The following is a 23,733-nucleotide window of genomic DNA, read 5'->3' as shown; positions in this document are numbered from 1 at the left end:
TTCAAATTCTTTTGGTAATTGATTGATGTGAATCTTTATTCAAATAAAGGCAGAAGAGTACCAAGAAAAGAAGAGGACAGACAATTATATATATCACTTTATTTAAATAAAATCAGAGGATTAAAAAAATATTAAAGATCCTGTATTAAAAAAGACAGAGCTTGTCAGTTGACTTATTTTTTTGAGGAATGACATTTCTGTATAGAAATGTATTTTTGTAAAGCTCTGATAAGGTACATCAGAGGAACAGAATTAACCCATCCTTGTAATGAATGTGGTCAGCTTCTGAATATCTCTTTTTTTTATTGTTATCTAAGATATTAAAAAAAATTATAAAATGAGGCTCTGAAAATTCTTTATAGCTATTGCTTTCATCTCCCTTTTGTATTTAGAATGAAGCTGTCAGATCAGAGTATGTTCCCTTTGTAAATCTTCTGTGTTTACTTCATGGGAGCGCACAAGAGACAGATTTTAAAAATCCATAATTTACAGGGTAATTTTAATTAGTGTTGCTGTAATTTGGGGCAGTGATGCAGTATTGGTAATGTGATTATATTATTATTGCTTTATTTATATGCCACTGAAATGCTGACAACATATATCTCTCACTAAATGCACATGGCAAGCACATCCTGTCCCAAAAGGCAGCTTTTCACTTGAGCTCCTACCAGCTTTATTCACCCTGCACATTTATGCAAAAGGAATCACGCTAGGAAGTGATGCCTCATGGCAAGGATGCAGATGATGTTGAAAACCTGCAGCAGCTGAAAAGCCTGCTTGGTGCATGAAAAATTGGAGACTCCTAACTCATGCTGTTTCCACTGTTGTTTTTTGTCTTCTTTGAGAGTAAATAGTTTCCCTCTCCCTCAAAATGAGCTGCCCTCTATCCATTTCCCTTCATCTTTTTATAATGTCCACCATTTCCTGATAGGAAAGGCGAGCAGCCTGGGAGCCCTGTGTGGCATTGAGCCCCACACATAACACCTCCTCTGTGTGGCAGGGAGTGGGAGCAGCAAGTATCCTGGCAGGTGTGGGAGAGAAGCCCCTCTGCCTGGCTGCAGCACCCAAAGTTCCCACCAATGGGGGTATTTGCACCAAAGTCAACCATTCCCTGAAGAAATTATCAGTGAGGAAGCTGACAATCAGCAGATGGCAGTGTGCAGCAACATGTGGGACCTCTGTCCCTCTGTGTTTGGGGGAGCAGGGGCTTTCCCACCAGCAAGTTGTTGGGTTCTGGGCAGCTGCAGGGCCATAAGCTGGAGAGGCCTTGGAAACAAGGTAAACAGGACAATCCATCCTCTCTGGAGAAGGGACTGGGGTCTGTGAGCCATACCTGCACTGAGGCTGTGTGTGAGCAGAGGGAATGCAGAGCTCTGAGTGCATCTGTTGGATCAGAGCTGGGGTGGATTACTTCTAGAAGAATAATTTAAAAGTGTATTTACTAACATTTTGTAAGAGCCTTGTGGTCTGGTTTATCAGTAGAATTGCAGAAATTGATTTTGAAACTATTGTTCACTGACTGCTTGCTAGTTATGTGCTATTCATAGATGCAGAAATCAAGCTTTGATGTTGACTGGAGTCAAAGCATGTAAGCTGAACACATTCTCCCTGAGATTCATGGCATCTCAGTGAAAAACCTGTGACTTCTGTGACCATTTTCTTTCTCTTCTTCACCAATTCCTTACTGTTTTATTGAAGTCATGCTAAATTTCTTTTTGACTTTCTCTTTTTTAAATAACATGAGTTGAAGGTACCATCAAAGGGGCTTTTTGTGCAATTTGCAAATACAAGTCCCTTCTGAGAAAGCATGCACAGCTATGAAAGTGGATGTCAATTTCCACATCTTCTAGATGTGGATAGCCAGGATATTCTGTCTAAGAAGATGGTAGCTGGATCTCCCACCAAGTATCCTCTTCCTTTAAATACTTTCTTTCTATTTTCCAAATGGAGCTCCATACTCCCTGAGATATGATCAAATGAGAGAAACATGGAGAAAGAAGCATATGAGCTGAAATTTAGCAAAAGCTTTTAGCATTTAAGTATCACATTCTTGTATGACCTGACTATATAGTCACAGAAATGTCTTATTGTCTGAGACCTGCCTAAAAAGAAAGTAAAAAAAAGCAAATAATTTATTCTTGTGGGTGAGACAGGTACAAAGCCACGTGTAATTTTGTGTGCAACTTGGTAAAACTAGTCTGCAATTACATGTTGCAAGTCGTTCTGCAAAATAGAACATCCATACTTGCTCCAAATACACATTTAGAAGCTAAAAATGAAACTTTTTCCATTTTGGTGTGTCCAAACTTTTCACTAGCTGTCTTTTCAATTGTATTCCTAGGATAACACTGCTTCTGGGTCAATCTTTTTCACTTAAAGCACAGTCTATAATATGTATGCACATACAACAGTTCTCAGATCCCCAAACCTTGACAAACACATTTTCTTCCTAAAACAAGGCTGTAGATTTTTCAGTGAGGCCTATGTCTGTGACAAATTTCAGCCGTCAGACGATGGCAATTCCAGAAAATCATGCGTAGCTTTAAATATTGATACGTTTTTGTTACTTATCCATTTCTATAATGAATCATATATGTTGAAATTCCCAAAGAAAACAAAATGTAGGAAATTTCAGCCACATTGTCTGAAGTCCTCCACAAGGTTAAAAGTATCCAAGGTGGGTTTTAATGACAAATTTTGTCAATACTGCTAAGGCACTTAAGAAAAACCCATGGAATATATACATCTACCACGTAAGTCCTGTGTTTTTCCAGGGATAATTTATCTCTATTTCTGAGAGTACTTCTACATTAGCAGAAGATTGGTCTCGTTAATGCGATCTACAACTGAGAATGTTACATGACACTTTATCACCAATGATGTATTAACAGGAGACTATAACCCAAAAATAATGAACAGCGGATTATAACTCCACTACCGCATCATAAACTCAAGAAACTATTTTACTTTTCTCTGCAAGAATTGAGTGGCTTGTGAATTTAATTTATATGCACTGCTTAGATCTACATTTTATTTTACCTTTCTCACATGTTTATGTTCATTGACTGCTTGCTGTGTTTTGATACCAAGAGAAACTATTTAATCTACTCAAATATATTCATTAGATTCTCTTTCCAAGTGACACTATGGACAATTACACCTCCTAGTAAGGCAGGTATTCATTGTTAGAACAGTGTCTGTTGTCACTGGAGCACAAAATAGTCCATGTGGCTCATGGATTGAGCCAGATTCAAAAAGATTTTTAAAAGCATTGTAGTTCTTTAATATTCATATTAAAATTTTTTTCCATTACCTAAGATCTGAGATAAATCCATTTCAATAAATTCACTGATATGCTCAATAAGCTTAGAGTCAAATCTCATTTCTCTCTCTTTACTTGTTTGGATTTCTGATAGGGTTTTTTTGTGTTATTATGGTTTTTTTTGCAGGGTCCTTTATACATTTTCTGAGCACTGTTATCTGACAAAACAATATTTAATTTGCAAAGCATATCTAGCATACTCTTCTTCTCCCTTCTTTTATAGAAGGCTTTGGACCTCTTCAGCATGAAAGAGTTTAATGGTGCAAAGTCTCTAGTAGCCTAGTGATGATCACAGCTGTTTTGTGATCTTAGACAAAATTTTCTCCTGCTCAATTGCCATATTGTAGACATCTCACACTGAGAAAATTAATACTTATGATGAGAAATAATATGATTCTTTCTATCCAGATGTACTTCATGAAGTGAAATAATTAATTACTAAGAAAACTTGTGACTTCAGCTTTACCCCAAGGGTCTACTCCTTCTTAGGCCATCTAAGAAAAATTATGTTTCCTAATAATAGTGACATAAGGATGTCTGATCCTTTTCCTTTCTAGAGGCTTTAAATGTTATTTTAGCAGCTTTGAATACTCCAGGTTTTTCTTTTCCCTTTTGAATTGGACAGGTCATTCTGACTTGCTAGAATATTAGATTGCAATGTCATAACAATATCTTTCCCATCTTTCCTGGGTTCTTTCCTGGTTTTGTTTGGAGGAGGAGAGTAATTTTCTCTTTAAATGCTGAATTACAGAAACTTCATATGTTCTTACTTCTGAAAATACAGCGCCACCATTACATATTATTTTAAAAATTGAAGTCTGTTGGAAATCACTGAAGGCATAACTCAGGTCACAACATAGGAACATTGCTGCAAGGTATGCACTGTTGTGGGGTTTTTTTCAAATGTATGGAAAGGAGACAATGGTAATCAGAAAGGGTGAAGTATGTTTTAGTGTAGGTGATAGATAATGAAGTTCTGCATTGGTTTTTCCATAGCATTTTATTCCTTCTGGGGGATTGATGTGTGATTATAATTACACCCCATGAGAAATGGTTTCAAGCTTGCAATCTAGTTTGCTTTGTGTTTGTCATTTTGCAGCTATAATTTTAGTAGGCTGTGTGTTTCCTGTGACTGCTACACTTAGAATAAATTACATAGGTGGAAGAGAGATGCGCTGTCAGTGCTCCGTGAAGAGTAATTTGCCTGGTATGGGCTCACAAGGCATTATCTTACAATGTTATAATTAATCAAGTACCTTTTGGCAAGTTAGTGTCAGCTGCAGAGCAAAAGACTTCTGTCACATCATGACTTGCTAGTCCTCATTAGCTGTATAATAACCTTTAAAATTGCAGGGGCAGGCTGACATTACTTAAACAACGTAGCTTTTACCCCTGTGTGCACATGCTCAGCTAAGACCTAGTCACTTCCATAAACAGGTACTTTGCAGTATTAAGAAAAGATTCATAATCTGGCCCCTTAATTATTAGCTTTTTGTCCTGAAAGGCATATTTTTCATGAATTGCAAATTTTATTTCTCGCGTTTCAGAATATTTAAGTGCCTGTTGCTGCAGAACAGTAAATTACTGAATGAAGTAATTGTAAGAAATATACCTGTTTTTTACAACAAAAATGTGGTTTCATGACTCACCTACAATTTAAATGACTGCGCAGTGTACAATAATACGTACTCAAGTCTGACTTCAGCTCAGTATACAACAGATTACATCTGGCCTGGGGTACGTTCCTCCACAGAAAACCTGAGAGGGTTATTGACAGTAGATACAAAATGGTGAAAATCAATCACACCACGCAATAAATTCCCCTGAAGTGAATAGTAAGGGCAAACAGATTCTGCATCTGCATCTGAACAACGCATCTGAAAGAGATGCACAGGATGAAAAAAACCTGTATTAGAAAAATCACTGCCAGTGCTTTCTTCTTTTCTTGAGCAGAGAGAAGTAGCAATCACGCTGCAAGCTTTGAGCGTCACAGCTTAGTCTTTGCTCTCTCTTTGATTTTGGATGCTTTCATTTTCTCATGAGCAAATAAAAGCACCTTGAGGTGATCTAAGAGGCAGATTAAGGGCTCTTTATGAGAAGAACTGTTCAAGATTATGAAAACATGGTCTTCTGAGGAATATTAAATTGGATCTCAAGAACAGAGATGTATGAAATCAGAAGATATTTTCAAAAACTTTTGTCAGTAATTTTGTCTGGTTGTCAGTTAATCACTAGAAGAATGTCTCATTTTTGCTTTCCAGGTGCTCTCTAAAGGGACAAAGAAAAAAAATTAAAAAGAAGAGCAGTGTATTTTGTGAAGAGGAAAATGAGAGAATTAAATCACAGTGAGGTATGTGTGCCTAGTATTTGTTTTCTGATTCTCTTACATGCATCTGTGATAGCTATTTCATTTTAATGAGCTTCATCTTTCCTGTTTTCCTACAGTCATCGACAAGATTTTTCCAGCACAGTATATAGGCCACTTGTAAGAAGTGTGAAGAGTGGCCCTTAGACCACCTCTGGGGTAGGACCAGAGAATCACCAGGACAGAAGAAGGTCTCTGCTACTTCACCTGAGGAAAGATGAGCTGCAAATGCCTTTCCTAATCCACTTCAGACTCATCTTTATGCTGTGTGGGTGAATGTGTATGAGTGCCTGGGAGCTTCCCTCATTGTCTTTGAGGAGGTGATGTTGTATGATGTTGTAGCTCAATGACACCAGGACAGCTATGGGAGCTCTGACACTGAAGATGACTTAGCATATTTTAATGGGCTTTTTGCATAAATATTTCAATTTGCAGTTCAACTCAAGCTTTGTAATAGCAAGAACATCAGAAGAGTTTTTGCACACACACACACACACACACACACACACACACACACACACACACACACACAAAAACCAGCTAACATCACAGTGCAATTCATAAATACTGTACAAAGCTATTTTCTGAACCACCTCTTTCTGTAGATAAAAATAACCCAGGTCTATCCTGAGAATCTAAACACCAGAGGTCAACTAAAATAACTCAAATTAATTCCCTTGTTATGTGCTTTTAAGACTGTTGCTCATATCGTAGTTTTCAATGTTTGATGTTTGCAGTGTTGATCCTGCAGGTTTATTAACTCTTAATACCACTGGGTGGCTAAAAAGTAAAGCAAGAACTGGATGAAAGAGAAAAATGGGATCGAAGGAGGAAGCAGTGTTAGTATTCCTAAAACATGACAATCAAATAGCCAAGAGAGAGGCTTTCAGAGATCACAACCTTGGTATATTTATTTTCTTCAAGTCTATAAGTTGGAAATTGAGGTAGAACAGAGTTAAGTACAGGTAGGTGCAAGGCAGGTTAGCAGAAGGGGCATAGGTCATTACTGACAGAAAATATATGGAACATTTTTAACCAGATTTTTCCTCCTCTGTTTGTAAGAGAATGTATTTAAATTTATATGTTCAATTTACAGTCTGGAGAGCATATATGTTCACATTGAGGGTTAATTTTTCTCCTTTCTTGTATTCGAGGGCTTTTTTTCCATCAGCCCAAAGCAATTGGGCTTATATAATTCTTATATAAGTTAGTTAAACAATTAATGCAAACATTTTCATTTTCGATTACATAACATCTGCATTCTTCTTTGTTTTAGGAACCATTTAATTGTTTCTCTTTTGTTCTCTCTTTTTAACCAACCCTGATAAAACATGGTGTTTCACTTGCTAGAGGAGTAAATTCAGAAAAGTTTCTGAAATAATGTCAGTATAAATTCAGAGTACATTTAGTAAATAGAATTGTTCATTTTTTCATCATAAAAATCTACAGAAGGAAAGAGAAGTGAATGGCAAAGTATCAGGTGAGGAACTGTTTTTGCATTCAAGTTATGATTTCATTCATAAACAAGAGCTAAAAACTTAAAAATCTCTACAATTAATGAGCTAATGGAAGGGAGCCCCCCCCGATCCCATATAAACCAGCCAATGTGATGTGAAGTTATCTTTGAATTGTGAAGAATTTTTTAATCTTTCTATGTGTAGAGGATTTGTTCTGTATACAATACACAGCACACCACAAATGGCTTGCAGCACCTCGATTTATGCAGCAGTTCTTAATTTCTGATGTAAAAACTAAAAACTGTGGCAATCATGGGAATTCTGTCACTGATCCTGTGATTCTGTGATCAACTCTTTTGGATGTCTTAATCCTTTGGCATTTTTTTTCTGACTGGAGTTGGGGTTTTTTTTTCCCATGAATAAGTAGATAATTTCCATAATTGTGTATTAACAGACTTGCACTCAATTTGGAAAGTCTGATAGGTTCAGTGCTGTGTTCACCTCAAAATCTGTGGACTTTTTCAGAACGTAGCACAGGTGGAAATTGCCCACTTTTTATATAATAATATTATGTGACACATGATGTGATTACTGAAGTATTTAAAATTCTGTCCTGAAGTTTTCCATCCAGTACAATGATGGTTTCTATGTTACTTCAATGTAGATATTAGCAAAAAGATTCTGACAATTCTATCTCAGTAGAAGCAAACCAAACACACAAAAACAATTAAAAAAAGATAATTTGCTGCATTCACAGAAAACTTTGTATCACTGATTTTGCCATGAAATGAATGTGAAATCTCATGTCACTGCACAACAGAGCAAAACTATACACTTTGCTCACAGGATACTTGCTTTTTCACATACTCTGATGACACAGTCTGCACCATCTCTCACCTGTGTATACATTAATTTTGTATTTCATCAAGCTGAGCTGTAGTGGTCTGTGCTCTCTATGACAATGTTCAGTCTTCTCATTTGATTCATTTCACTGAAACAGAGTAGCTAGGAAGGTCTTGCCTGTGCAGAAGACTGAAGATCTCTTTTAGCCCCATACCCTTCTGCAGAGATTTTAATTTCAATCCTTCCCTTCCCTTCCCTTCCCTTCCCTTCCCTTCCCTTCCCTTCCCTTCCCTTCCCTTCCCTTCCCTTCCCTTCCCTTCCCTTCCCTTCCCTTCCCTTCCCTTCCCTTCCCTTCCCTTCCCTTCCCTTCCCTTCCCTTCCCTTCCCTTCCCTTCCCTTCCCTTCCCTTCCCTTCCCTTCCCTTCCCTTCCCTTCCCTTCCCTTCCCTTCCCTTCCCTTCCCTTCCCTTCCCTTCCCTTCCCTTCCCTTCCCTTCTCTTTTCCTCTACTCTCCATAAACAAAGTGAACTTTTCAGATGTTAATGCTATGGGAGCTCCTTTTGTGTAGATTAAGACAAATATTAATTTTATTCACAACAGAATATGATGCAGGAATTCAGCTTAAAAAAAATCAGGTTTCTAATTAAATGTAGAATATCTCTTTCTCACTTAACATTCCTCTGGTTTTGTATTACTAATTCAATGGGCCAAGAGTTTGTGAAGCACCCGAAGGCCCAAATTCAAGGACTTTCTTAGATTCATAAACTTAACCTGCCTTTCTGTTGGATGGTCCAATCCCATTAGGTGTTTAAAATATATGAAGAGATTGAAAATATACAGATTGAGCCATTGATTTAAAGTAAGAACATCTCTGTTTTCCCTGTTTCTCATGATGGAGCTAAAACTATTTTCTCTCAAAAGCACCTGTTTCTTCCATCAAATTTAATACAACTCTAGACTTTCATTCTATGCACCAAACAAACTAAAATGCTGGGGTAAGCCAGGATAACTGTGGAAATTGGACATTGCTCAATAGCTGGAAACTCGGAAGTAACAGAAAAATAATATGATAGAAAAAGATCAGTGTTCAGAGCAATATTAATTCTGTATTCTCAACACCAATCTTCTTGTTTTCCTAGTTTGAGTCATCGTGGTAAAAGATGGGGGCATTGTATAAAAAGCATTCCTTGCTTCAATACTGCTTTTTAGCCTGAAACAAAACCCTGGGACAATGTCAAGCCAGCATACACTGTGAGTGAAAAATTGTTCATCTCACTTCTTTTTGCCATTAAAACAGAATAGACTTGCAGCCATCTGTGGGGGGAAAAGAATTTTTTTTTTCATACATAGATATCCTCTTTTCATAGACTGAGAGAGCACTCTGTAAGAGCGGTGAAGCTACCAGAGGTCAAACAAAATGCAATATGACCAGCTGCTTTTGATTCTCTAAAGTATGCTTCCACAGCGCTAACAGAAAAATGCCTTGACTTAGAGTGTTTTATTACATCTGTCAGTCCTCCCTTTGAGTAGTAGACACTACAACCACATTCTTTACAGGTATAAAAAATATTTACACCACTAAAATCTTAAAAAGAAAAATCAGTTCAAAACATTTGTTTTAATAGTGCTGGCCTTTGACTCCACTAGCCTTCAATAGGCATTTACTTCCCAAGTTCTCCTTGATATTTTACAAGCTGCATTCATATTCATACCTTTTGACTGAGAGTGTGTGATTTAGACACCGTAAATCCTTTCTGCACTTCCCTGGTGAGTCAGGAGTCTTGTTTTCTGCCAAGTGACCATTTTCTTTAAGCATAAACAAAATGGATAAGGTTATTTAATTAAATCAATGTTGATGACAAAAACAAAACAAAAAACATCCAAAACCAAACAAATCCTAAAACCAGAACAAAAACCAGACCAAACAAAAATATAAACAAATCATTTAATAATTTGCTTACTAGATGAAGACTGACACTTTCTCAAGGCTTTTTAAAGAAGAAATTAGAGACCATTATTGCAAAAAGGACAAGCCCCAGTTATACTGGTTTCTAAGAAACTTCCCCTCCCAAAGTGAAGCCAGAGACAGAGAATGGCCCTTCCATGCAGAGAAAATTGTATCAAAGGTCTCAGCACTCAATGCCATTCCTCCCAATTTTGACTATTCAAACCTGTAACATCTTTAGGCAATGTCTTTTACTCGAGTCAAATCTCCAAAAGGGAATGTCAATATCTCCAAATGATCAGAACAGCACATTGCAGGGCAAGCTTTGGGTCCCTCCTCAGCATGTCACCTGGAAGTCTGTTTGAGTTTGGTGGTAAATTTTTGGAAGCATGAAGGAAGACAGATCTTCCATCCAGTCAAAGTTCAGTGTAAAACTTATTCCTATTGGTTATTTAGTTATGAAATAGCTATTAATGGCCACAGCTTCCTGTCTCATTTTTTAAAAGGTCAGGAAAGGCTTTCAAGCCTTATATTTCATTTTTCATGGTAAACAAATTATACAAATTAAAAACACCCAATAAGCAACTTACAGAAATGGCAACCTTTTGCCCTGCATCTCATGTTAACCTATGTTTTGTTTTCCACAGTTTTAGGATTCTGTTTTATTTCATTAATTCTAACATTAAATAACTTATACATTTTCTTATATTTATTCAGAAATACCAACAGTTTTTCTGTTTTGAACCAAACTTGAATAATTTTCTCTTCTACTGAAGATAGTATTAACTATCTTATGCTTTAATATGAAGCTTTGTTTCAATTAAACAACCCTGAGATGTGAAAACAATTGTGGAATTTAGTACATACAGTTTCCCAAAAGGCAAAAATTATTTTGTTATGTCCTCTCTCAAATATATGTGGTAAAAAAATTGAGGTGTCTATCTGAAGAAGCAAAGGCTGCAGGATAGTCCATTAAACTCCTTCATTACAAATAAATGGTAGGTTTTCCTTATTTTTTCATCTCTAATATATGTTTGAAGCTTTTCTATTTGCTTATAATGACAAAGATTGGTAAACAAAGGATAAGTGGATATAAATAGTGAATTTATAGCTATTGAAAACTAGCATACTGTATGTGTTTTAGGAAACCATTTGATATTTATGAAGTCCGAGTTTTCTATGAATATAGAAATTCTATAATTATTGCTGTCACTATTTGCTCTTTCTATGCAATTTGCTTTAATTTAAAAGAATTTAAGGTTTTGGTTGCATTTAGAAAGTGATAGATGTTTACCATATATTCCTCTGGGTTTATGATGTTGTGTATATTTTTTTAAATCATTATGACTCTATCATTTTATGTATTTTGAATATTTTTAAAAGTGCCTGATTAAACTGATGGTATCTTCTTTCCAAATTTCTCATCCCATCTATATTTATACTAGATTACACTGCATTATATAAGACTATATTTTTACCTCTTCTTTGTTATTTCTCAAGAAAGAGTATAATTGGCAATCACTACTGAGACAACTTGTTCTTTGATTTTCTAGCTATAATGGTCTTTCAAATATTTAGTGGGGTGGATTCTTCAATCACAGAATGACTCTACTCCTGCTGTCTTCCCAGCCTTGACCGTGGTATCTAACAGGGCTTCTCAGCTTTGGGATTTACAACCATGTTGTTTTATCCCCACAGGGGGATGAGGTTTGGGCTGACATTCCAAAGTGAGGCCTACACTCTGGGATGCACTTCAGCTTTTGTTTTTCTACCAGTGAATGATAAACAATATTTTTCACAATTTTCCTTTTTAGCTGCTTTAGTCAATTGCATTTTTTTAAATGACGTGTAAGTAACTTCTCAGAAAGCTGTGGAAAACTTATGAATCATTTTCTCTTGGAGCAACACTTGTTAGAAAGACAAGTACCTTCATGCCAGTGCAGGAAGGAAAGACCTGAATTCTAACTTTGAAACTTATACATGAAGGGCAATAGATGTTCACACAATTAATGAGGCATGCTTCATTGATGGCTTTGATATAAGAAGGCTTATAAAACTGTCAAAAATGATTCAAAGAGTATTTTTTACAAGACCATGACCTAAACCACACATCATGTGTTATGTTTAGTAGGCATTCTACACCTCAGTTATCAAAGGAACTATATATAAACTTAAAATGAAGTGTTCTTGCTGTATAGGAAACTGACTTGACTCCAAAATAAACTCATGAAAGGGAAGATATAAAATAATTTGGTAGGCAATTTTATAATGGAGAAATGAAATATTGAGTTGATTCACTGACAAGACACCTATATGTTCATGAAGGCGTTTATTGCCATTTGATACTTAGGTATGTAAAAAATATGTGGCAATAAACTAATAATTAAATCACACTAAAATCCTAGCAAACCATCTAAGAAGCTAACTGAAATAATGCAAAGCAAAATTTCAACAATTTCTTAATATAGTTCTTCATTTATTTGAAAATTTGAGTAGGTAAAGGAGGGCAGGAGATAGATCAGTTTGTCAGCTCTAGTTTCTGTCCTGACAATCCCAGATCTGATGTCATCTTGAGCAGTTCTCTGAGGCTGAAATGACAAAAAAAAGATCAATAAATCTACCTATCCAAACAACCACAGATCAACTCAGGCAAATATTCAGGTAAGGCATCCAGTAATTCTACTCCTACTTCATTAGTTTATGAACATGAATAAAAAAATAGGATTTATATCAGCATGCTGCTGTAATACAGAGATCAGTTATGTTACCTGAAATACAGATCCTAATTTGATCTAATCTTCAGGGGCATCTTAGAAAATATATTAACTTTGCTACAGGTATATTTATATATCTAGAAAAATATGAAGCAGCAATTATAATTTTAAAAAGTAATATATTCCTTTTTTATGTCTAAAGCAGTATGTTTAAAAATAACTAAAACTTAGTTATGTATCAATATATGAATGTCTCAAAGATATGTAGACATTGGAAAAGAAAAACCAAGTTTCTGTTCTCTATTACTAATGTCCCTGCCTGTATGCACATATGTGCTTTTTTTAATCAGGAAGAAAGATGTGGAAAGTAATTATATAACTATTATTTCCATAATGCTAGATAAAGGAAACAATCAAAATTATATTTTCTCTTCCCTATTCACCATATAAATTTGTGTTTGTCCTCTTGTGTCTACCCAAAGAAGACAGATAGAAAAATTCAGCTATACAGTGAACTTGTGAGAAATTCCTATGAAAAAAGTGTATTATAACAAAAATCTAAAATTTGAGAAGGATATATCTATAAAATTCGACCAAAATAAAATGAAAATTTAAAGGGAGCCTCTTGAAAATGGTCCTGTTTTTAATATTTCCACAGCTTACTAGCATAGGGAAATGAATGCTATCATTCTCACACAATTAATTTCTTCTCTGTGAGGCTCAAATCTTTTCCAAAAATGTATGATACAAACAAGAGACGCATTTCATTATCTATTCTGAGACAGTTTTGGCCTTGTTTTTGCACTGCAACATGTGTTGGATATTAAAAAGTATTTCTCAATTCGGAAAAAAGCTTAGAAAGGGATTTGATCAAAACCTCTTTAACACTTACTGTTTTCACATTCAGACTTCAAGTCAGGTTTTCTGAGTGGTGTGAAGAACTGAATTGCGTGAAGAACATATTGAAATCAATTAAAAATTTTCCATGATCTTCCTTGAGGACTGTTGACTTCATTTACTGAATCAGGATTAGTAATCCTGGAAAGGACAAGGCCATCTTCAGAGGTAAGACCTCACTCTATTTGGTTGCATATTGATTGGACAGTCACAAGCAGAAGGTATTGGACAATGGCTCGGTGTCTCGATGGACACTGCTGGCATATGCCAACCCTCAAAAATCTGTATTGGGAACAGTGCTCTGTAACCTCTTCATCAGAGGCATAGAAAAGTGATTGAGGGCATACTCAGCAAGTTTGAAGATGACACCAAGTGGAGAGGAGCAGTTGACACACTCTTGAAGGACAGGATGATGTGGACAGAACAAAGTTAATTAGTAGGGCCATGGTGCAAGGTGCTGCACCTGCATCAGGGCAACCCACATCATCAATAAAGAAATGACAAGTGCCCGTTGTTGGTTCATGTGCAACCTCTCAGTGGATGAGAGGTTTTACATGACCCAAGAATGTGCAAATGCAACCCAGAAAGTCAGTTGTGTCCTGGGCTGCATCCAAAGCAGAGTGGCCAGCAGAATGAAAGATAAGATTTTGTCTCTCTGCTTGGCTCTGGTGATACTCCACTTGGAGTGCTGCATCCAGCTCGGGCATCTCCAGCATGGGAAGAACATCAATTTGTGGGAAAGAGTCCCCAGGAGACCACCAAGATGATTAGAGGAAGGAAGTACATCTATGAGGAGAGGAGAGGAGAGGAGAGGAGAGGAGAGGAGAGGAGAGGAGAGGAGAGGAGAGGAGAGGAGAGGAGAGGAGAGGAGAGGAGAGGAGAGGAGAGGAGAGGAGAGGAGAGGAGAGGAGAGGAGAGGAGAGGAGAGGAGAGGAGAGGAGAGGAGAGGAGAGGAGAGGAGAGGAGAGGAGAGGAGAGGAGAGGAGAGGAGAGGAGAGGAGAGGAGAGGAGAGGAGAGGAGAGGAGAGGAGAGGAGAGGAGAGGAGAGCTCTTACTGACAATTTTCAGTACTTGATGGGGGCCTACAGAAAAGATGGAGACAAACTTTTTAGCAGGTCCTGTTGTGATAAGACTAGGGGGAATTGTTTTAATGAGTGGACATCTAAATAAATTAGATATAAGAAAGACCTATTTTATTACGAGGATGGTGAAATACTGGAACAGGTTGCTCAGAGAGGTGGTGGATGTCCCAACCCTGGAAATATTCAAGGTCAAGTTGAATGGGACTGTGAGCAACATGATCTATTTGAAGATGTCCCAATTCATTGCCAGAGGGTTGGACTGGATGATTATCACAGTGTCCCTTCCAAATCAAACTGCTTTATGACTCCATGGCTCTATACAATATATGTATCCTCTGAATGAAAAGAAAATATTTCCACTGGTATAATTTTTATCTACATATTATTTACTTACATCCTTACTATTTCTTCTGAGCATCATTTGCGTCTCTCTTTAAAAGCATGAAAACTTAAAAGTTATTTAAAAGCATGAAAACATTAGAAAATAAAATTAATATATTTCTCAGGTTTATGCCCCTGGTTTATGGGGGTGTAATAGAGCAGAGGAGAATTCAAAAAAGTTTATACTGGCAGACTTTGAAACTGATTTTTGTAATGGAGGAAACTTAAGTTGAAACACTGGGATTCAGTTGTGATAATTAAGAGTTTGAGTTTTATTTTTAGTATAGAAAATTTTTCTAAATTTTCTGGAGCTTATATGAAAATTACTAGGTTTGGAAAATTGACCGCTTCTTATAAAAAACCCTCAGACATTTTGAATTTCTTTCTTTTCCTTTGGATTCTTGGCAATCTAATAATTTACAATTTAGTTGGATCAAAAATATATCAAAACCAGAATTTCAAAAACTGCTTTGATATTTCAATCCTTTTGGGAACAGCAAACTTTGAAAAGGTTTGCTTTAGGTTTTTATGATTTTCTAGAGATTATTCAGTCACATCCTATATTTTCTCCCATCTAATGTGGATGCTAAGAGAGAATTGATAATATTATAAGGTTCTGATCTGGCAAAACACCTAAACTTATGCTTAAATGTAAATAGTTCAATTGTAAACATTATTGGTTTCAAGAAGAATAAGTTAAAAGAAAATACGCATTGTAAACTAGCTAGGGAGTCATCTCAGCAGAAATTTTTACTTCAAAAAGACATTAGTCTCTTTCATAAAATCATGTAAATCTCTCCAGAAAATGCTGTTTGGTTCTCTTTCTACAATTACTTTTGTCTTTCTCTGCACAAAACCAGACATAGAATGATTACTTGTATATTTACTCTCAACAGAGGAAAAGAGAGCCCATCAGAGGACAATGCTGTTCATTATTTACCTGTTTTGGACAAATTCGCAAATCATTGCAAAACTCAAGTTAAGAGAAAGTGATTCATCTTTTTTGTTAATGCCTTACTTTCCCAGGAAATTCCAGAGTAAAAAATTTCTCCTCTAAGCAGAGAGAGGGAAGAAAATGAAAATGGAGAAATGAAAAGAAAAAGAATGTTTCCATCTGTCAATTAGAGTTTTCTTCTACCACCTACTGATTTGTCTAATGACAGTTGCGTAATTATCATTTCACATGTGTTTGGTAATCTTCTCTGTTTGGACTGCCAGTTGTCTGGATGCAGTACCCTCAATGGTGTTATTCAAGACCATAAGCTCCCTACGTGGAACATTCATGCCTTCACTGGAAACATACTTTTTAGGCTTTTAATTTTCCCTCTGAATTTTCCACTGCTGGAAACCATAAATACACCAGTAGTATTGAGCTTTTCTTGAATGCAAAAGTATCTTTTTGCACATATCAATTCAAGTGTTCAAGAAAGCATAATTGTTAGACTGATATCCAAATTATTTTACCAGTGCTTTTTAAAAAAAGAGATAAGAACAAACGTACTTCACCACGGCTATAATCCAAAGCTCATTGAATAGATGCAATTATGCCTTGATCTATCAACAAAGATACTATTTGTACTGATAAGGCACTCTCCATCCAATTAAGATTTATTTCTGAACACAACATTTTAATACTAAAGCATAAATGCACTCTTGGTGATGACTGAATCATTCCTCAGTGTAATTTTATAATGTTTCCACTCTCTCATGAGGGAAAATATCCTGTATTTCTAATCTATGACAAAATTAACCTGAAGTCACATTTAAATTCTTCACTCACTGTCCCATCAATATTCTTCCGAGAGTATCTTAGAAATACAGTGTTAACATTGAGCTATTTAATTAGAGCTTCTCAGGAAGCATTTTGACAGTGCAACAAAAAAGTTCTAGCATGCTTTCACCTTTCTGTCTTCCAACCTATATTAGCTGATTAGAAAATAATTAGGTAGAAAGTTCCAAGGAAATAGAAGAGTATATTTGTTATGAACATATTATTCAAAACTAATTCTGGTTTTTAGAACAGCATAAGAATTTGTTGGGGTTTTGGACTAACAAAGCATTAGCAAATTAGAATCAAATTAGGAAAAAAAATCATGAAGTAAAAGATTATTTAAAAGCTGTTTTCTTCAGTATCCAAAAAGTAATAAAAGACACAGTCACATAATAGGGTAACAGTATTATTCAGTACCTATGAAATACAGATGAGTTTATTAAAGAGGCATGATATTAAGTGTCTAACAATTCAGCATCTTTATGTAAGCTCAGGTACTGAACAAATATAATCAGATTGGTTCTGAACACTTTGTCTAAAGTAACTTTAAGAATCCTTTAAAATCTACTAGGTTTAAGTTTTGCAAAATGTTTGTCTGTTATATATTGAAAACATTCTTATCAATATTAAAATTTATGCAGAAGGGATATGTAGACATATTCAGAGGTTAGATTTTGCTCATAATTTTCTCCTCTCTGTAGATTCTCAAGTCACCCTCATCACTATAATGCAATTGCTTTCCAGTAGAGTTTTAAGCACTCTGATAACATCTGTCACATATAGTTCATGATCCCTCTCAGCCTCTCCCCAGGGAGTACGTGCAGAGCACTGAGTCATTTTCTTAGAGTTTGATTTGGAGGAATTTCTTTTTCATACATTGCTACATCAGTATTTAGGTGCATAGACAGTCTGATAGAGAGTCTTTATCTCATGAAATGATGTGTATTTAGTAGTTTACTAGATGAACATGAAACATGCTTTATTAAGTATTTTTATCTATTTTAGGGTTGTTGAACTGTAGCTGCTACAAAAGTCAATTGCTCAGCTAATGTGCTCAACAATATAAGAAATGGCTGGAAGCCTATAAGAAGGCTGCATGTCTCTTAGCACCTTTGGCATTTTTACAATGCAGAAGAGTGATTATAGTATAATTCCAGTCCTTTGACACTTCACTCGCTATAGTTCAAGTTGATTAGCTTTCCTGGCTGGGTTACTGGTTTCCTTCCAACTTTTATGATATTACTAGTGATGCCATCTGTTCCAGGTATTTTTCCTCTTAAAGGTTTCACAACTTTCTCTATCTTCTTTTTGAGGGCATAAGATAAGATTTTTTCTTCATGCCACTTTATGTCATAGGAAGTGGTGAAACTTGTCATGTTTGTCTCTATGCATTCTTGTAGAGCTGCTGGTAAAGCTCATCTGCTCTCTGCAGGATGCTATCTCTCCCTCTATAATTACTCTTTCATCACTGTCTGAGAGGGACATCTGGTGTCAATTATCTGTTTTCTTCTCATCTTGCTACAGCTGTTTCTTTTAAGAGTATTTTAAATCTTTTCTATGTTGCATCATGTATTTGAATTCTTTGTGATCTTCCATTTTCAAGGTCATGAAGAACTTGTAGTTGCAAGCAATCATTCTCTCTCTCTTTCAATTCCATTTCTTTTATCATGATTGTCCTGTATGCATTTGCACTACTAAACTGATCATGATGAACCACTGTCCTGATATCCAAAGGTACAGTTAAATTGAGATTTGTTTTTCAAAGAAATTCCTTGACAACTTTTTTCCCAGTACAGTTTGATACTTAATTTCATTATTTCATGACTTTTTTTTCTAGTTTCATTGACTTCAGTAGCAATACTTTTATAATGTAGAAGATAACAAGGCTGAAGGCTTGAGTCTGAAAACTTCAGGTAAAATACATTGAGAGTGTACATGGAACCTGGTTCTAGCACACTGTCCCCCAGACATCCATTAGCAGAGCTGGTGCCAGTAGACCAGATGCTTGTCCTCTATACCAGGTCACGTCTTCTTTATGTTAAGGGTAGGGCGCTAACCCTCTGCCAAATAATGCTGATGTATCTTGTTCAAGTCCAGAAACTCTCTTAAACAAATTTGCCAGAAAATTCAGACAAAGACGATGAGAGAAAACCCCAAAGTGAAAACATTTTTAAATTTTCATCAAAACAGAGGTCTGGATCCTGAATAAAAGTCTGCTAATCTTCAGTGGGTCAGAAATTCACAAAGAAGAGATAGTAGGCATTCAAATCTTCCAAGCTACATGTGTAGTTGTAGGACAACTATTACCTCAAAATAAAAAGCAATCCAAGGCTCTCCCTTAGACAGATTATTATCTCCCTTTTGTCTTTTCTGCCCAAATGAGGAAGCTTATTATTATTGCTTTGGTTTGGCCTTTTTATTTTTCTTCTTCTGATTTACACAGTGCCAAGGACACAGGCTGCTTACATTTCCCATATTTGGTTGAAGTGCTATATAATTGCACTGCAGAATATGCCAGGGCAAAGAAGAAAGATTTATTTATTTACTTATTTGAAGTAAAGACCATTTGCAGTCTTTTGTGTACCTAGAGGAGAATGAGAAATAGCTGAGGATATACACAATCTCTGGTCACAAGAAGGAATGCTGTGGTGACCTGTGACAAGCTTGAATAGACATCCATCTTTTCCAAAATCAGCCCTCTGCTGAGAGAAGTAAAGATGTTTAGATGTCTCAAAGGTATTAATTTTTGTTTTGTGGTTTACAGAGTGTTATTTTAACTGAAGTTTGGTTATTTGCTGGGTCCTATTTGCAGCTTAAATCCAGCAAACACAGACTTTCAAGATGTGGTTTTGGTCAGGGTAGACACAATTTTTCTTCACAGTAGCTGACATGGAGCCATGTTTTAGGCATGGTCTGGAAAACAGAATTGGTAACCCAGATATTTTCTTGTTACAGCTAAGCAGTGCTTACAGAGACTTGGGGCCTTTTCTGCCTCTGACACCACCCCAGCAGAGACTAAGCTGTGGGCAGACAAGGAGTTGGGAGGGAACACAGAATGCTCCAACTGACCTAAGGAATATTCCATATCATATGGTGTTATCTTCAGCAAATAAAAGATAGAGAAAGAGAGAGGAAGATGTTTAGAGTAATGGCATGTGACTTTGTTATGCATAATGGATCTCTGAGTTCCTAGGGATGGCAGAAATCCTTCCTGCCTGTGGGAAGCAGTGAATGAATTCCTTTTTTTACTTTGCTTGAGTGTTCACCTTTTGCTTTCCCCATTTAAAAAGATCTTTATCTCAACCCCCAAGTTTTGTCACTTGTACTCTTCTGATTCTCTCTCCTATTCCACTGGTGGGGGAGTGAGTGAGCACCTGCATGGGGCTTGGTTGTCACCGGGAGTTAAACTAGAGCATAGGAGAAATCAATTAATTCTCAGAAAGCTGTGTCCCTGTATGAAAAACCCAGATCTTTGACTACAGGATGGTTGCACCTTTACTATATAGAAACTGGAAAGTTCTGGATTTAACCGAGACTTTTATTAACAGGTGGTAATCATAATTTTATTCTGTTAATGTTGGAATCAAGAGGATTATTTGGAAAAATTGATTTATTAAACATTTAAAATTTCAAGAAATGGGTCTCTCATTCAGGGGATGAGGAAAATATTTTTCTGCACTTCAGAAATATGATACCACTTGGGTCATGTATATTTTGAAATATACTTGAAATATATTCTTAACAAACATTCTAGTTATTTTTCTTTCATTATTGTTGTGTACTTCATGCATTAAGACATAATTTCCTTCTAATTTCAGATTTCTACTGCTTTATGTGACACAGGATTCAGTGAGAAATTTTCTATCAGTTATACAACATGAGTATTCAATTTTTTTTGCCTCAGATTTTACTGGCAATCACATTTCCCATCTCTAAACCTCTGGTAATAGAAGAAGAGCAGTTTCAAGATAACCTGAGAAACATGAACATGCACAAGTCCATGGGACTTGACAAGATGAATCCCAGGGTCTCAGGAAAATTGACAGATGTAGTCATTAAGCTACTTTATTGCCTTTGAAAAGTCATGGCAGTCCAGATGAAGTCCCTAGTGACTGAGAGAAAAGAGAATATTACAACTACTTTCAAAAAGGCTAATAATGAAGACCCTGGGAACTATCAGCTTCATCTCTGTGCCTGACAAGATTATGGAACAGATTATCCTGGAAATTATTATGAAGCACAAAGAAAAGGGAGGGACAAGGGAGTAGAGAAAACCAACACAGCTTCACCAAGGTCAAATTCCACCTCACTTATCTTACAGTGGCCTTTCAGGATGGAGTGACTACATCAGTGAATAAGTGAAGAGGTTTGGTTATCATCTACCGAATCTTCTGTAAGATCTTTGATATGGATTTCCACAATATTTTTACCTCTAAGTAGGGAAGACATGGATTAGATGGATGGACTGTTAGATGAATAAGGAATTGGTTAGAATGGCCACATTCAAAGAGTTTCAGTCAATTTCTCAATGTTGTAATGGAAACCAGTAAGAAGTGGTATCCTTCAAAGGTCCATATTGGAATGAATATTGTATAAATTCTTCACCTATGGCATTTTTAGTAAAATTCAAAGCAACCTTAGAAAATTTGCAAATGACACTATGCAAAGCTGCTGCACTTGGGTCAGGGCCATGCCTAATATCAGCTCAGATCAGAGGATAAATTGATTGAGAACACGCTGGCAGAGAAGGATAATGTTGTTATAGTCACAAATTCACACTAACTTCATACCAAAACCTGTGTTTTGACAAAATACTCATTTGTGACAGAGGCTTCATGGGTTTTGTTTTTGTTTTTATTGGTTCACAGTGCATATCCAACCATTCTTTGTGCCCAGTGGGGTCCTTGAATCACAGAAAAAATACAGGAAAAGCTGAGCACCGCCCCGCCCCCTTATGAAGGGATACATCTTAAGCTAGAAGTAGCGTCTTATCTAGGCCAAAGCTATATCTAATCAAATATAACAAGATATGTTAATCTTAATAAACATATTTACCTTCTGTTGTCTCAGCCTGCTCTACAGTTGCGGTTCAGAGTGACCATCTTTATTTCACATATGTGGAATTAGAGCACAGAAAGAGATGACATGCAACAAAACTGGAAACTGAAGCCTGGTCTCCTGAAACCTAAGTGAATGCTTGCAAAATCCAAGTTTCTAAATGGCTTTTGCAGATTCATGCCCATAGCAATACTTGTGATAGAAAATATAACATTTAAACCATAGGTATGAAATTAAATCTAGAAAGGGTGTTCAGTTCTTCTAAGAAACACAGGAGAAACGAAATTTCCCTACCAAATAATGTAATATACAGGAACTTTTTAAAGAAAAATCATCCAAAGTCCAAGATCCTTCTTGGCTGTTGTACACAGTAACCTCAGGTAACTAGGGTGTTATAAAATTTAATTTCTATTTAAAGAGCTAAATTGGAGCCTCCTTTATCACCTTCCAGTTCAGCTGCTTTAAAAAAGAGAGCATAATGTAAAAGTTGGGAAAGGTCCGCAGAAACACTTAAACTCTGCACAGAGATACCTAAATTTTCCATTACAAAGTGAACTCCGGAAGTAGATGAAAAGAAACCTACAAAGACTGAATATTTTTCACCCTTTTGGCAGAAGGTGGTATCATTAGTAGTAGTGAGTGGGTCACAGCCAGAAAATCAGGCCGATTTTTCAGATAACTGGGGTTAGCTATAATTCTATTCATACCTTAACTAATTTCTCAGATAAATGTTTTAGAAAGATTTTATCATACCACTTGCCATACAGACATGAGGTTGGTGAAGGCAAAACCTCTGAAGTAATTTTATAGCATTTCAAAAATCTGAAAAATACGTAATTGGGGTAGTGTTCACCAGATGAAAGAGTTCTTTTTCTTGATCCATAATTTGCTTTGAGACTTTCCTTCCCATCCCAGACACCATTCCCAGACTGGTCTGTCCGACTGCTAAAGAATGACTTGTGTACAATTGAGATGTGGGAAGAAAAGAAAAAAGGGCTGGGAGTAAGATGGCTGACAAAATGGCTTATGAACAGAAAGTGCAAAAGCATGGAATTTCTGGGATGGCTCTTTCTTGAGATACAATTGAGGTGCTAACTGAAACCATGCAGAGCAACCATTTGATGAGTAGGCCAGTTGTTCTTTTTAAAGCTAGATCATTTTATAGAATAAATTGAAAATAGTAGGCAAGGTCAGAACAAAGGGTTATGTCTTTGTAGTCCATTTGGACACAGTATTTGGAACATCTGCCTTGGAAAGGATGGGGTTGATTCTGCTGTGCTGGAAGTGAAGAGTAGAGAAGAGAATGGGGAAAAAAGGGAGAACACAACGGAAAATGTGAGCTAGATACCCCAATCAACATTTGACTTGCCTGAAACAGATAAATAAAGCAAACGAGAACAAGGAAATAAAATTGGTTGTATATCTGTTTTCCTGTGTGTCAACCAGGTGTTGGGACATTGACATTCATCCCTGCTACTTGCTACTCATTGTCTATTCAGGGATGGTAGGAGCAGCTCCATGCTTAAGGAGAGAAAAAGTGCTAGACAGGAAAATGGGAAGTCACTTCTATATACATCTTTCTTCTGTTACAAGGCCTGTATAATTTATAATTCCCATAAAACCTTTACAAAGGCTACTAGCCTGTTTTGGTCAGGAATGTAACTTTAGTAACGTTAGTTAATAAACACCTCTAAATCTGTCTCCTTTGACTGAATACAGTCAATAGGATTTCACAGTAAGTAATTTCACCAGGCTCAAAGGCATTGAAAAGTATGTTAGACCAGTTCTTTAATGGTATATTACTGCTCTACTAATCCTACCTATAGTGAAAATCCTCATAACGCATATGTAACTTACACTACCAGCATTTTTGGGATGTGATGCAGATTAAGCAATTTG

This window comes from Melospiza melodia, chromosome 1, assembly GCF_035770615.1.
Source record: "Melospiza melodia melodia isolate bMelMel2 chromosome 1, bMelMel2.pri, whole genome shotgun sequence".
Taxonomy (NCBI): domain Eukaryota; kingdom Metazoa; phylum Chordata; class Aves; order Passeriformes; family Passerellidae; genus Melospiza; species Melospiza melodia.
The sequence above is the reverse complement of the archived record's forward strand: the minus strand, read 5'-3'. Positions refer to the sequence as shown.